This window comes from Tursiops truncatus, chromosome 15, assembly GCF_011762595.2.
Source record: "Tursiops truncatus isolate mTurTru1 chromosome 15, mTurTru1.mat.Y, whole genome shotgun sequence".
In the NCBI taxonomy this organism is placed as follows: domain Eukaryota; kingdom Metazoa; phylum Chordata; class Mammalia; order Artiodactyla; family Delphinidae; genus Tursiops; species Tursiops truncatus.
Window position 1 is genome coordinate 35,267,880 of NC_047048.1, and position 16,191 is coordinate 35,284,070.

At 44.5% G+C, this 16,191-nt stretch overlaps 1 protein-coding gene across 3 annotated transcripts in view; it reads right to left on the reverse strand.

The window, feature by feature from the left end:
* The window catches only part of NAA60 (N-alpha-acetyltransferase 60, NatF catalytic subunit), a 38,585-nt gene that overhangs the window by 17,849 nt on the left and 4,545 nt on the right, over positions 1 to 16,191 (reverse strand). Inside the window, exon 1 of one of the 3 annotated variants that reach the window (XM_033839340.2) lies at positions 4,930 to 5,099. The exons of 1 other annotated variant lie outside the window; for it this stretch is intronic. The gene's annotated coding sequence lies outside the window, so the exon portion shown is untranslated. Of the gene's footprint in view, positions 1 to 4,929; positions 5,103 to 16,191 lie in introns of those variants that run through there. One more of the 3 variants, XM_033839339.2, reaches the window with a different exon arrangement.

Consider the following 16,191-nt stretch of genomic DNA (forward strand, 5'->3'; position numbering starts at 1 on the left):
GCCTTTCTACACTTTTCCCATCTCACTCTGCTGGGTTTTTTTGTTTGATGTTTGATTTTAATCTCTACTTCTCTGGGTTTGCATTTAAGATCCTTCAGAAGCCAAAAGATATTAAATGTGAAAGTGGGTCAAATTCGGTATAAATTAACACTTGATCACGAGGTTAACTTTTATAACAAAAATTATTTTTAAAAGTAATTCAACCTCCAGTCAGCATTTGCCTCTGGAATTAAGGCAGACGTTGGTGTCCACATCACTCGCTTCTGTATCATTTGAGCTTTTTTTTAAAAAAACAATGAGCTTAGGGCTTCCCTGGTGGCGCAGTGGTTGAGAGTCTGCCTGCCGATGCAGGGGACACGGGTTCGTGCCCCGGTCCGGGAAGATCCCACATGCCGCGGAGCGCCTGGGCCCGTGAGCCATGGCCGCTGGGCCTGCGCGTCCGGAGCCTGTGCTCCGCAACGGGAGAGGCCACAACAGTGAGAGGCCCGCGTACCGCAAAAAAAAAAAAAAAAAAAAAAAAACAATGAGCTTGGGTTGTTTTTATTAACAGAAAAAAACAAGACTTCCAGGTGGTACGTGAAAATTATGAACAGATCTTTTATATTAAAATAATCTGTTTTAATTAGTAACAACTTGGGAATTTTACAATGTCTCTTCAAAGTATAAGTAGAATGGTTACCCATTTTGCCCCCAAAGAGACCCTCTTAGTGCCAACATTTAAGCCAAATACCCTTGGAACAGCATGGCATTTATGCACTGATGCCAGAAATAAACATTCTAAACACAGACCCACATTTGTAATGAAGCAAAGAGGAGGTAGTTGTGGATAAGGATGCCGAATAGACTTGTGAAAATATTTTAAAGAGTTCCTGTGCAACTATTAAAAAGAAAATTTAGTGGCCATACAAAAATCAATTTTTAAAACTATTCATAGGTTTCAGGACAGCCATTTTAAAAAGAAAGGTTTAAACAGAACATTCTCCTTTTGTTAAATGCTGTTTAAAACTATGTTTTACTATGAACACATGTTCATGGTAAAATAGGAATCCATACACAAAGTGAAGCAAAAACTTGAAATCCCCTCCTCACCCCAGTCCCAATAAAATGACGGTTAATAGTTTCTTGTGTTTCCTACAAGAAAATAAACTTTTTAAATAGGAGAGGGCTTGCCTGGTAAGAGGCCCAAGGGGTCTTCTGAGGTGGTGGTTGCACTGGTACGCTCATGCCATGACCGCTGGTCAAGCAGTGTGTATATTTCAACAAAAAAGTAAAAATGGGAGGCCAGAGGATAAGCAATACTGTAATTTGACAGTAAGAGTAGAAAGAGCAGCAAATATCTGACCAGCAAGACCTTCTGAATAGCTTACAACTAGTTAGGAGTCATCTTCTAAAAATAAAAAATTTTTTAAAAAAGTAGCAAACAGCTACTGAATGCTACAGAAACCATGGAAATATTGTTGTATTAACATTTTCCAGATAAAAATCATTTTCAGTAGCTAAGGGACAATTACCCAAAGACTATTTTATCAAATGAAATTGCTTTCTTCTCAGTTATTTTTAAGATGGGCTCAAATTTCATTACTTTGCTGCCCAAATACTTTGCTGCCCTATTTCAGGAATGCAGGAAACAAAAAAGAGGAACACAATTTGCTTTCTAATAACAACAAGAAATAGAACTGGGAAGAATTTCTTTTTTTAATGTAGTCTGTTAAAGATGACAAAATACTTTTCCTTGGTCTTCCTGTGGAAGCAAAGGGAACAAACATTTGTTCTGTGTCCCTTTCCACAATCAGCTCCTCTTTGCTTCTTTACAATTGTGCATCTTATTAGAAGGTTTAGAATGTTTACTTCTGGTACCAGTGAACAAATGCCGTGCTATTCCAAGGGTATGCGGCTTAAACGTTGGCACTAAGAGTCTATGAATTGGAAGAGACATTTTAAAGTCTCTACGTTGTCACACTCACAGGTGGTTCTCGCCATCAATATTCAGAGTGTGGGACCCCTCCCTGCCATGTAGGCCCTGCCTGAGCAGGAAGTGGGCCTCAGGTGAGGAGATGGGGAGTCTGAGATGCCCACAGGAAGGGACTACGGACTGGCCCTCATGCGTGGTTACTCCCCCTCCACCTGACCATCCAGGCTCAGTGTTGTGGGCACCTCGGGGTGACTGTCACGTGTCTGCCAGCCTCTGCAGTGGGGCACTCAATGGAGCACTGGTTCCACTGTTGATGTAGACCCCAAACTACTTCCTGCAGAAAGCCCTGGCTCCCTGCTCAGATCCCCTTCCCATCACTCCACAAGCACTGAGCAAACACCTTCAGGTTCAGAGTGGAACGTCAACCCTACTATGTATGTGCTCACTGGGTTTTCAAACACATAGGCCTCTCTTTAATCAGCAGTGTAAGATATCTGGGCTTCAGATAACCCTGACCTAGCCTGTCAGCCAGCCTCTATCAGAGGTCACCCTAAAAAGAATGATATTTAGGGAAGGAGGCCTGATCCTGGAGTTATCAAAGACACTTAGAAATATTCATTGAATGAAATTCAACATTTGGACTTAGCCAGAATGAGACCCAGGAGTTCCAGTATCATTTCACAAATCAGCATTTTACTTGAAAGCACTGCACATGGACAGAAGCAGGACCAGCTTCGACACAGAGTCTATATCCCAATCTAGCTTTCTGCAAACGAAGAACTGAGGTGGAAAAGCCATGAGGACTTTGTGGATTCCTTCCAGAAAGAGTTGTCAGGGAAGGAGGTGTTGGCAGTAAGATGTAGAGATGCAGGAGCCACCATTTAACAGAAGACATGGCCTGACAAGCAGCCAGCCTTCTACTCAGGTAGGAGAGCTGTCACCAACAAGGAGAGACCTCTGGGCCATTTTAGCAGAGCAAAGATATGCACTGCCCCACACTCAGAGCTCTGAGGATTCTTCTTTACACTGTGTTCCCTGTGGCTGCTGCCAAGTAAGGATGCTGTGTCCACCTGGTCTAAACATACCTCGGGCTGCCAGAAGACAAACTGCTGCTAGCAGGTCCACTGAGGCTGGGACAGTCTGTGGGGTGGAGCACCTGGTGAGCAGTGACAGCACCAACCTTCTTAGTTCTACTGGGTGTCTTTTACCTCTCCAATCTCCTAACATCCAGGAATTTTCTTCCATCCCAGGCAGAGGCCAAGTTGCCAAGCAACCTCAACAAGTCACATCTGAAGTCTGAGAGTGGGTGCGGTTAAAATAAACATGGTGATAAAGTCACTGTAAGTTACAACAGGAGAGGCTAAAAATAAGACACACACAGACCTTTTAAAAAAGCGTCTGTATTTTTTATTCTGGCTTGTGAACACGACACCATGCCTTGACTTTGTTACTTACAGGTTTTAACCATCTTTATAGAAACCCAGCATGTCTGCAAGCCCAGTGAGATGGAACTCCAGCAAACTGTGGCCCAAAGGAGAAGGAGCTCACGCACACTGCTTTCTCAAAGGGCCAGTTTGCACTTTAATTGTGACGTACAAAATCCTGGAACAAGGGAGATGAAGACCTATGCGCACAGCCATGACTGACTTTGTCCATTTGTTAAATGACTGACGTTTATACTTCAGCCACCCTTGAGTTTCTTCTGGTCTGGAATCCCTTCTTCTCTAACTGAGCTTAACTCAATTCAGGGATTCTTGTAAGAGAGTATTTGTTTTGCTCCAGCCCCTTTTAATTCAATGTTGTTCAAGACTCCCCTTCTTCCCACCTCACAATCCAGTACTACTGGCCAAAGAACTTCTATGACTTATCTATACATCACAAAGTACTACATGGAATGTGGTATTTTTATAGATGACCTGGAGTCACAGTGATTTTCCCGGTTGTCAGTTAAGCATTAACTAGAAGTTTTCTGCCTTCCATGCTCCGGTAAATATCTGCAACCAGCAATGTTCTCTCCAGTTCTGACTCTGATTAACAACCACTCCAGGTACCACAGGGAATTACCCTGTGGGGCTGTTATTCTTTTCCTTCAGGACAAATTAGTAAGAAAATGGCATGGCTCAAGCATTTGGCAGAATGAAAACAGACCAATGAAGCAGGCAGTGTCCATGTTTATTGCAGAGTAACTCCTTTCCTCATCTCCAGGCCCTGGGCTCCGTCACCCGCTGGGCACACAGATCTTTGCTGTTAGTGGTCTAGGGAAGGCGCTCAGCCTCCCTGAAAATCTTCCCGGGGCACAAACCACAGAAGCTATAGATTCCCTCTATTCCTTGGGAAGTGCCCGACAGGGCAGAAGAGGTCAGAGGTGGTGTAGGGGTCTGCATGGCCAGTCTGTAAACTACCAAAAACGTAAGGAATCAGTTATCTTAACCAAAATGTACAGCTGAAGGAGTAAGATGTGGAGACGACCAAGAAAGAGCCCCAGGCTTTCAGGAGTTCACGGGAGGGCAAACAAGTCGGCAAATAACTACAATCCGTGCAACAAGTACTAAAGCAGAGGTAGGACCGGGCGAGGCAGCGACGAATCGCTCAACTGTGAAGAGGACAGGCCCTGCACCTCCCGTGAGATCTAGAGTGTAGTAAGGGGCAGGCTGCCCTGCGGTTCCAAATTTCCCCACCAACTCGTCCTGGGGCCTCGCACGGTGGCGTCCTAGGCAAAAGGGTCGGAATCGCGCCTCTCGGCACCCCTGGAGTCTGGGGTCGCGGCTCCCTCCTCACCCCGGGAAGCGTGAGCTCTGAGGCCGTCCCGAAACACCGCGGAAAGATCTGGGCTCCGACTGGCGTGGGCCGCGCCCCCGGCCTCCCTTGAACGGACGGGCAGTTCCGCGCCCCGCCAGGGCCGCCTCGGTCCCCCTGCACCCCGGCCGTCCCCCCAGCTGCGCTCCCTGCCTCTCAACGACCCCCGCCCCCGGCCGGGTCCGGCGCCACACTGCAGGCCAGAGCCCGGGATACCTCACCTCGGGAGGGAGCCGGCGGCAGCGGACGGCGTTGTGGGGCTCAGCGCATCCTCGGTTCTCAGGGAGCCAGGAAGTGGGGCCGCTCGCAGCCCGCAACGAGTTATGTAACCGGCAGGGGCCGCAGCCTGGAAGGAGGCTGCTGCCCGAAGCACTTCCGCCTCCCGCTCCGGGCCGGCGGCGCAGGCCCAAAGCCTATTGGCCACCGGAGCCCACGTGGGGCGTCACCTCTCGACGCCGCCGCCGCCATCTTAGGAGCTGGCAGGCCTGGCGCGAAGCCGAACACAGTAGAAGCTGGGCTGCTGGCGGTGGGGCTGGGGGCGCGCCTGCTAGCGGCTGGCGAGGCTCTGAGAGCCAGCGGAGGGTCCGAGATCCCTCTGGACCCGGCCGAACTTTGAACTGCCCGAGCCTGGCGGGTATGGACGCCGGGGGCGCGGTCCGGTTGGTAGCCGGCCGGCTCGGGTTTTTCGGGCACAGCTGAGCGTCCCCGCGCAGACCCGGAGGCTCACAGCCCTCCAGTTCCCGGCCAAAACTCCCCTCGTTCGGGTTTAGGGTTTGAGCTTTTCCATCTCCAGCAGCTGGAGGGTTGTCAAGCCAGGGAAGCGTGATCGGAGGACCGACAGCAGCTGGAGAGCAGCGCCACCGCGCCCAGCGCCGGACGTCGGCCGGCAGCCAGAGTCCAGCTTCCGCAGACAGGCAGTTAAGGCTGTCGCTGTGTAAATGGACGGGGGTCAGTTGCCCTCAAGTTAGAGGAGGTACTACATCACAAAACCTAACTCAAATTTTGTTGCTAAGGGACTCGTGTTGAGCAAACTCTGATGTTAACTTTAAAGGAGAGATTTATTCTTTGCCTTCAAATAACTTACAGTGGTAACAGGGGCAAAGAATGGAATCGGAAGGCTAAAATTATCAACCCTAAAATGATTTAATTCACATCCAAATGAATAAACATTATCACAGATTAAAACAGTCTAAAATCACACTATCAGGACTTCCCTGGTGGTCCAGTGGGTAAGACTCAGGGCTCCCAATGCAGGGGGCCTGGGTTTGATCTCCGGTCAGAAAACTAGATCCCCCCCATGCATGCGGCAACTAAGAAGTCCGCCAACGAAGAGCCGGCGCAGTCAAAACAAATAAATAATAAATATATATTTTTAAAATAATAAAATAAAATCACACTATTTCATAAATGTTGAATGCATATTCTTTAACATTTTGACAAAGAAAATATACCTAAAGAGATTAGAAGTTTTAAAGGCAATTGGTATAAATAGATCAAGAGTAGTGGAACAAGGGGATGTAAAACAACCAGGATATTCTATTGTCTACATAATATGATGTTAGTGACTGATGGAATCTTGATTTGTGTAAAGCAACTTGTATTTCCTTTCTGTAACAGTTTCTGTAAGTTCCTAATTTTTTAAAGGCTGAAAAATCACAGGCAAATGAAAACATAATATCATTTACAACTCGGTAGAGTTACAGTTTTAAGTCCTGCAAACATGCTATTGTAAGCAAAGATGCTGTGGTAAACGTGTTTGGGTCCACTCAGAGCATTTCAAGCACTCTATACAATTATATTTAGTGTGTCACTATTATAATCAAACTTGAAAAAAAAGCTTTAATATAAATGAAGATAGAACAATCAACAGTGAGGCGGGTATAAAATGCATACTTTGAAGTCCTACATACTTTGTAGAGATGGGCTGCAAATTTAGCTTCAGTCTTTCCAGAATACACTTTGAAGAGAACTGGTTGGGAGATCCAGCGAGTCAGTGTGTTAGAGGTGGCTAATTGTCCCCTAGTATCCACTGTCTTCCTCCTCCTCCTCTCCCTTCTTATTTATTTTTGGTTGTGTCGCGTCTCAGTTGCAGCATGTGGGATCTTTCATTGCGGGCACGCAGGCTCTTCACTGTGGCAGGCAGGCTTCTCTCGAGTTATGGCATGCGGGTTTTTTTTTCTTCTCTCCCTCTCTCTAGTTGTGGCGTGTGGGCTTCAGAGCATGTGGGCTCTGTAGTTTTCGGCACATGGGCTCTCTCGTTGAGGCCTGCAAGCTCAGTAGTTGTGGCACAGGCTTAGTTGCCCTGCAGCATGTGGGATCTTAGTTCCCCGATCAGGGATTGAACCTGCGTTCCTTGCATTGGAAGACAGATCCTTTACCACTGGACCACCAGGGAAGTCCCATCTTCCTTCTTTTTAAAAAGCAACTGCTTTCTCATATCCTCTTGTAGTAATAGAACAGCACCCCCTATAGCAGGTAATAGCTGTCAAGCTGAGCTTATACTTCTTACCCTCCCTTGCAGCAATGTGAGGCTATATGCCAAAGTTTTTACCGATGGACAAGAGTGGAAGTGATGTGGACAACTTAAGTTCTTAAGCATGCCCTTAAGAGGAAATTGCTTAAATATTAATAATTGGTGAAGCTAGGTGAAAGGTACATAGGTGTGTACTGCATTATTCTTTCAAATACTCAGAAGGTTTGAAAATTTTAAATTAAAAGGATGAGGTTTTACAAAAAGAAAATTGCTTGTTTTCATCATCCTTTCTCTTGCCTTCCGTCATGTTCCCATCCATGGAACATGGGGGCAGTGGTAAGCCCCTTCAATCACACAGGAAAGGCAAAACCCTTCCCAGGTCCTTGTTACTCAAAGTGTGGTCTTGTGGTCCAGCAGCATGAGCATCACCAGGGAGCTTGTTTAAAATGCAGAACCTCAAGCCTCACAAGACTGAATCAGAATTTGCATGAAGCACTCTGTAAGTGTAGCAGAGTTACCATTCTGTTGTTTCCAGGGTTCTACATAGAGCACTAATAAGATGAATTGTCAAAACTGAGAAGGGCATCTACATCCATTAAAACTTTAAAAGCACTTTCTAAAAAAATGAGAAAATAATAACTATTCCCCCAGGGTTTACTATGTGCTGGGCACTGTGTAAGCAACTTACACAGGATCTCATTTATCCTCAGGACAATGGTTTCAGTCAGGTACCATGTGTTACTACAAGGGATATTCCAGGTAGTTGTCTTCTTTAAAAAAATTCCACTCTATCCCATTGTGTGGGTGGTATTGACTCCACCCCAAAATGGTCCCTACTTTGGTCTAACCCGTTAAGTTCAACCCATTCTCCCTTGGCTCAGCGACTGGCTCAGATAACCCAGCAAGTGGGAAGGGGCATCTCCTGACCACAGGAATTGGTTCAGGAAAGGTCTAATCAGCACTGAGCTCAATACTGATTGCTCCTCCAACTCTTTGCTTCCTGGTTTTTCTCTATTTTTGGTGTGTTTTGAGATATTTCTTCCACTTGATCTAAAAGACCACTGGCTTTATGATGACCATCCTCTCCTTCAATTCACCTACTGAATGTTAATTAATTAATTAGGCCACACCACACCATGCGGCATTCGGGATCTTAGTTCCCCAACCAGGGTTCGAACCTGTGCCCCCTGCAGTGGAAACGTGGATTCTTAACCACTGGACTGCCAGGGAAGTCCCTACTGAATGTAAATTTAAAAACAAAACAAAACAAAACATGCTTTTCAGTTCCAGAAAGTTTTGCTATAATCCAATCTCCTCCAGTCATCGTATTTGGGTAGAGCTGCCATCTGTCTCTTTCATAAGTTCTATTTCCTCAAGAGCTGCCTATTCTGAGGGTTCTGCCAGCTCCTTCTCCCTCTGGCTGCCAAGTCTCTTCAAGTTTACTGTTATTTTTCTCTTGCCTACTCATGACTGTTTTTACCCTCTGGCCATGGGTCAAGCAGAGAGATATCTACAGGCACTACCAGTGGGAGGCGTCATCAGTCTCTACTTCTGCATTCGAGCCACGCTCCAAGCTGCCAAGAAGAGTGGTTCTCTGTGGAGCTCTTGAAGGGAAACAAACCCTCAATTCCTGCCTCCTTAGCTGCAGAGCCCTTTCCCAGCTTCTGTGATAGGGAGGTAATCAGGCTCTGCTGGGTCAGGGAGAGCCGCAAGCTACCATCTCCATGGGCAGGCTCTGCCGTTCCAGAGCCCCGGCTGAACTACTCTAATTATGGAAGTAGTACATGCTCACTGTAACAAATAGGAATTAACTTTCTCTGCCGTTCCACAAACTTCCAAGGCCAAGATCTCTCCAGAAATTAAGGCGAGATTAAGCATATTAATTTTCATCTCTCTCTGGTGCATAGAGGAATAAGGTTGGGTACTGCTGTCTTCTGCCAACGCTAGGTGATCCCAGCCACCCAGGGCCCTACTCACTGCTCTATCATAGATAGACTGCGGTTGGGGAGGTGGGGAGAGCAGGGGCTGGGGATAAGGTTTCCCTCCCAACACCCGGACATTCAGGTTGTAAACAGTATTGCCACTAAAAACCTTGGACAGAAACCTGCACATATTTCAGATTACTTCCTTAGCGAAAATTCCTAGAATGTTGATTTTTAAATATATATATATAATATATATTCTTTTAAAAAATATTTATTTATTTGGTTGCACCGGGTCTAAGTTGAGGCAGGCGGGCTCCTTAGTTGCAGCTCCAGGGCTCCTTAGTTGTGGCTTGCCAGCTCCTTAGTTGTAGCACGTGGACTCCTTAGTTGAGGTAGGAAGGCTCCTTAGTTGTAGCTCCACGGCTCCTTAGTTGTGGCTTGCCAGCTCCTTAGTTGCAGCATGTGAACTCTTAGTTGTGGCATGCATGTGGGATCTAGTTCCCTGACCAGGGATCGAACCCAGGCCTGCATTGGGAGGGCAGAGTCTTATCCACTGCACCACGAGGGAAGTCCCGAATGTTGGTTATTTTTAATTGATTTCAATTTGAAAACATTTCATTTGAAAACAAATGCCACATTGCCTCCTGTCTCATACATCCTCACCAACATGGGATATCATCCCTCCTTACCTCTCTGCACTCTATAAGGGGGAAAAATATCTCATTATTTTAATGTGTACTTCTTAGTAAGTTTGATCACTTTTTTCTATTTTTATTAACCATTTACATTTCATCTTTATATGATTTTTACAGATGTATCCAACATATTTTGGTTTTGGTTTAACTTGGGGGGATTTTATGACAAACATTTTTTTAGAAGTACACATGCCCTGGACTTCCCTGGTGGCACAGTGGTTGGGAATCTGCCTGCCAATGCAGGGGACACGGGTTCAAGCCCTGGGCCGGGAAGATCCCACATGCCACGGAGCAACTGAACCCGTGTGCCACAACTACTGAGCCTGCATGCCACAACTACTGAAGCCTGCGCACCTAGAGCCCGTGCTCCACAACAAGAGAAGCCACCACAATGCGAAGCCCGCACACCACAAAGAAGAGTAGCCCCTGCTCACCACAACTAGAGAAAGCCTGCGCACAGCAATGAAGAAGCAATGCAGCCAAAAAATAAATAAATAAATTTTTTAAAAAAGTAAGAAGTATGCATGCCCATGGTAAAATTTTAAAAGCAGAACAAAAGGATATATGGTGAAAAGTAAGTTTCCTTCCCTCTGACTCTGAGTAACAGAGTTCTCCACTGTTACCAGCGTCTCTGCATGCTCTCAGAGATCTTATTTACACGGACAATATGATATTTTCATAAATAAAAAGCAAGTGTGAGTGAGATGAGGGCCGAGCTTGGGTACTGGATGCTTGTCCTCCCTTCTTCCTTCAGTTAAGGTTAGCCATGCACTATGCTGGGAGCTGTGGGTACCAGTAGTGACTAAGATGTGTTCTCTGCCTTTGAGAAGATGTGTGATTACAAGACGGTTTGATGAGGGTTTCAACAGAAGCACTTACACAGAATAATGGAACTTTTTGAATGTAATCTGAGTGAACATGTAGTTTCTAAGTGTCTGCTATGTGCTACACACTGTGTTACAGTCCTACAGTCCTTCCTCAATGTCCTCATTTACTCTCCCAATCACTCTGAAAAGTCAGTATTGTTGTCCCATTTTACAATGAAACACCCACCCAAGGCCTTTATAGCATGCAGAATGAAACTTCTCTCCCCAGGGGCACCATGAAGGATGAAAGTCAAGAAACAAACAAATCGCTTCTTCATTTAAAGACGTGATGTGTTCTCTTGGATCACAACCTTCCTGACACCCAGGGGGACAGGTGACTTACCAAAATCAGCCTTTCCAGAAAGACACCAAAAACATTTTTCCAGGATCCCAGAAACAGATCATGAACAAGCCACTTCATGGCAAGCCCTGTAGACAGTCAGCTTGTTGACTAGCATCTGCTTTGCCTGAGAGGACTCTGGACCTCCCTGGGAGCACTCCCAGGAGAGGAGAAAGGTTCCAGGAGACAGGCTGGAGGTGCAGTGGATTGTTCTGACTCATGGTTCTGATGGGTTCATTAATATTTACATGGATCATAAGAAATCTGTTGCATTTCTTTACACTAAAAATGAAATATCAAAAAGGGAAAGTAAAAAAAAAAAACAAAAAACCCCTTTTGAAACTGCATAAAAAAATAAAATACTTAGGAACAAACCTGACCAAGGAGGTGAAAGACTTATATGCTGAGAAGTATAAAACACTGATAAAGGAAATTGAAGATTATTCAAAGAAGTGTAAAGACATCCCATGCTCTTGGATTAGAAGAATTAATATTGTTAAAATGGCCACGTTACCCAAAGCAATCTACAGATTTAATGCGATCCCTATCAAATTACCCATGATATCTTTCACAGAACTAGAAAAAATAATCTTAAAATTTATATGGAACCATAAAAGACCCAGAATTGCCAAAGCGATCCTGAGGGAAAAGAACAAAGCTGGAGGCATAACCCTCTCAGACCTCAGACAATACAAAGCTACAGTAATCAAAACAGCGTGGTATTGGCACAAAAACAGACATACGGAGCAATGGAAAAGAATAGAGAGCCCAGAAATAAACCCACACACCTACAGTCAATTAATCTTCAACAAAGGAGGCAAGAATATACAATGGAGAAAAGACAGTCTCTTAAGCAAGTGGTGTTGGGAAAGCTGGACAGTCACATGTAAATCAATGAAGTTAGAACACTCCCTCACACCATACATGAATATAAACTCAAAATGGTGTAAAGACTTAAATATAAGACATGACACCATAAAACTCCTAGAAGAGAACATAGGCAAAACATTCTCTGACATAAATCATAGCAATGTTTTCTTAGGTCAGTCTCCCAAGGCAGTAGTAATAAAAGCAAAAATAAACAAATGGGATCTAATCAAATTTACAAGCATTTGCGAAGAAATGGAATCCACAAACAAAATGAGAAGACAATCTACGAACTGGGAGAAAATATCTGCAAACGATGTGACAGACAAGGGCTTAATTTAAAAACTATACAAACTCAATAACAACAACAAAAACCCAATCAAAAAATGCGCAGAAAACCTAAATAGACATTTCTCCAATGAAGACATACAGATGGCCAATAGGCACATGAAAAGATGCTTAACATCACTAATTACTAGAGAAATGCAAGGGAATTCCCTGGCAGTCCAGTAGTTAGGACTTGGCGCTTTCACTGCCGAGGCCCAGGTGCAATCCCTGGTCAGGGAACTAAGATCCCACAAGGGCAGCACGGCCGAAAAAAAGAAAGAGAGAGAGAGAGAGAGAGAGAGAAATACAGATCAAAACTACAATGAGGTACCACCTCACACCAATCAGAATGGCCATCATTAAAAACTCTACAAATAACAAATGCTGGAGAGTGTGTGGAGAAAAGGGAACCCTCCTACACTGTTGGTGGGAAGGTAAATTGGTGCAGCCACTATGGAAAACAGTACAGAGGTTCCTTAAAAAACTAAAAATAGGGCTTCCCTGGTGGTGCAGTGGTTGGGAGTCCGCCTGCCGATGCAGGGGACGCGGGTTCGTGCCCCGGTCCGGGAGGATCCCACGTGCCGCGCAGCAGCTAGGCCCCTGAGCCATGGCCGCTGAGCCTGCGCATCCGGAGCCTGTGTTCTGCAGCGGGGGAGGCCACAGCAGTGAGAGGCCCACATACCAAAAAACAAAAAACAAAAAACTAAAAAACTAAAAATAGAGTTGCCATATGATCCAGCAATCCCACTACTGGGCATATATTACCCAAGGGGAAAGGGGTCGGGGAGGGATAAATTAGGAGTTTGGGATTAGCAGATATAAACTACTATATATAAAATAAACAACAAGGTCCTATACTGTATACCAGAGGAAAATATATGCAATAGTCTGTAATAAACCATAATGGAAAAGAAAAAAAATACACAAAGTAGATTTACATGGGCAAATATAAAAAAAAATCTCTCTAGATATACTTAAGCGTAAAGAAGCAAAGGCTATAACATATTTGTATTGTAAAATAAACAATGAAAAAATTTGCATGAATCAAAGCCAGTACAACTAGGAACCAAATATTTTGCTTCCGGGGGGAGGGATAAATTGGGAGATTGGGATTGACATATATACACTACTATATATAAAATAGATAAGTAATAAGAACCTACTGTATAGCACAGGAAAGTCTACTCAGTACTCTGTAATGACCTATATTAGGAACAGAATCTAAAAAAGAGCAGATATATGTATAACTGATTCATTTTGCTGTACAGCAGAATCTAACACAACATTGTAAACCAACTATACCCCAATACAAACTAATTTCAAAAAATAAAAATAAAAAATAAAATAGTTTTACAAGGCAAAATAAAAATTTTGCTTCCAAAAAAATTCCCTTTGGGTGTAAAATGATGCAAGTGTATAAGCTGAATCACCAACAATGATACTGATTGCTGCAATTAAAACCAAGACAGAGGTGGCCACTTAGCCTGGACTCAGAGGGTCAGGCCAGTATATTGGGAAGGTCTGATTCTCCATTTTTATTGTCAGTGTACCATGAGACTGGGCTTACCAGTCAGGCTCACAAAAGACTGAGGCTTAAACCAAATTCTGGTTTACTTGTTTATAGTCAAGAGTCACTGGAATGCTCTTAACCCTGCTCCAGACACCTCCTCCTCTCTTAGTGTTCCTGGGAAACTAGACTGCTAACCAGAAAGTTCTTGGTGAGCAGCGTACAAAGAGGAAAGAAAAGAGAGCCTTAAGGGAGATCTTTTACTCAGGCCTTTCTCAAAGGTCAGGAATGCTTGCCCCTCAAGTCCATGTTCCTTGTGTCTGAGCAGTGCCAGGAGGGCTGCCAGACTCTTGCTGACTCTTCTTTCTCTTGGCTCCATTCAGACTAGGCCGCTCTGTAAACACATTACTTTTCAGATCCATAAATCACGCCTTAACTTCCCAGGCTTTCCTTAAGGTTATTTTTTATTTATTTATTTATTTTATTTTGGCTGCACAGGCTCTTCGTTGCAGCATACAGGCTTCCCTAGTTGCATTGCACGGGTTTCTGTAGTTGCGGCACGCAGGCTTAGTTGCAGGATGTGGTATCTTAATTCTCCGACCAGGGATCGAACTGGGGCCCCCCTCATTGGGATCGCAGTCTTAACCACTGGACCACCAGGGGCGTCCCAAGGTTACTTCTTATTTCTGCAGAAACATGATTTTATCTTCATTTTCCCTGTTTAATTCTCAAAATTCAGCCTTATTCCCCTCTTTCAAGTTCTTGGGAAACGCCTCATTACAGGAAGCTATCTGTGGATTACATTGATGTATCTGATTGCTAAAGCGCCAATACACAACAGTTTTATTTAGAAACCTTTTCAATTATAAAGCTTATACTTTTTGAGCAGTTCTTTTATGGCAAGTGTTATGCAACCTATTTTCATGTAATCTTCCCAATTATCACCTGAGGCAGTTACAATCATTACTCCTATTTTGCAGATATGGAAACTAAGGCTTAGAGAGGTTAAATAATTAACCCAAGATGTTATAGCTGTTAAACTGTTAGGAGCAATTTCAACCCAGGCAATCTGACTCCAGAGCCCTGGTTTAAATAATCTGCTAATTATGGAAGAAATACATACTCACCGTAACAAATAAGAAAAATATAGAAAAAAGTATAAAAAAGAAAAAATTACCCTTTGCTCATCATCCAAAGATAATCACTTAACATTACTGTTTCCTTATTGCTCTTTTCAGTCTATTTTCAATAATTATGATGGCACTTTATGTACAACTTGGTATCCCATTTAAAAACTTATATTGGGGTCTTCCCTGGTAGTGCAGTCGTTAAGAATCCGTCTGCCGGGCTTCCCTGGTGGCGCAGTGGTTGAGAGTCCGCCTGCCGATGCAGGAGACACGGGTTCGTGCCCCGGTCCAGGGAGATCCCACATGCTGCAGAGCAGCTGGGCCCATGAGCCATGGCTGCTGAGCCTGCGCGTTCGGAGCCTGTGCTCCTTAACGGGAGAGGCCACAGCAGTGAGAGGCCCGCATACTGCAAAAAAAAAAAAAAAGAATCTGTCTGCCAATGCAGGGTACACGGGTTCGAGCCCTGGTCTGGGAAGATCCCACATGCCACGGAGCAACTAAGCCGGTGCGCCACAACTACTGAGCCTGTGCTCTAGAGCTCACGAGCCACAACTACTGAAGCCTGTGCACCTAGAGCCCGTGGTCTGCAACAAGAGAAGCCACCACAATGAGAAGCCCACGCACCGCAACGAAGAGTAGCCCCCACTCGCCACAACTAGAGAAAGCCATGCTCAGCAACGAATAACCAAAGCAGCCAAAGATAAATAAATAAATAAATTTATAAAGAAAAAAAACATATTGGAAGCATTTCCACATGTTATCAAAAACTCCTTATATATATAATCTTAATTGGCTGCAATCTTTCCTCCTGAGAGGAAAAATACTTAGAAATTAGGTCATTTTTCTCCAATTTTTCTCTACTGTAAATAATTCTGCAATGAACTTCATGTTTTCCCATCCATTTCCATTCATCTTTTTCCATATTCAACATATTTCCTTAGGATAACATGGCAATTATTGCCAGCTGTCCCCAGTGTCTACCTCCTCCTTCTTTCTCATTGTAACAGAACTTGTGCTTTTTAGCTGGGTGTGGGCTACCAGAGTGATACTATGCTTCCTAGCCTCGCTTGAGCTAGATGTGGTTATGTGACCACGTGACTAAGATCTAGCTAATGGAATGTGAACAGAAGTGATACGTGCAACCTCCCAAGTTCCACCCTGAAAAGGAAGGGACATGCCCTCCCTTTCTCCTTCCTGTTGGCTGCAATGCAGGTGTGGTACTGAGCCATACTGGGTGAGAGTCATGCTTAGGATACGAAGCACTCTAAGATAGTGGAGCACAAAGCAGAAGAAGCCTGGGTCCCCAGCAACTTTCCAGAGCATAGTTATCAGACCAGCTTGGATTGTATGTGGGAG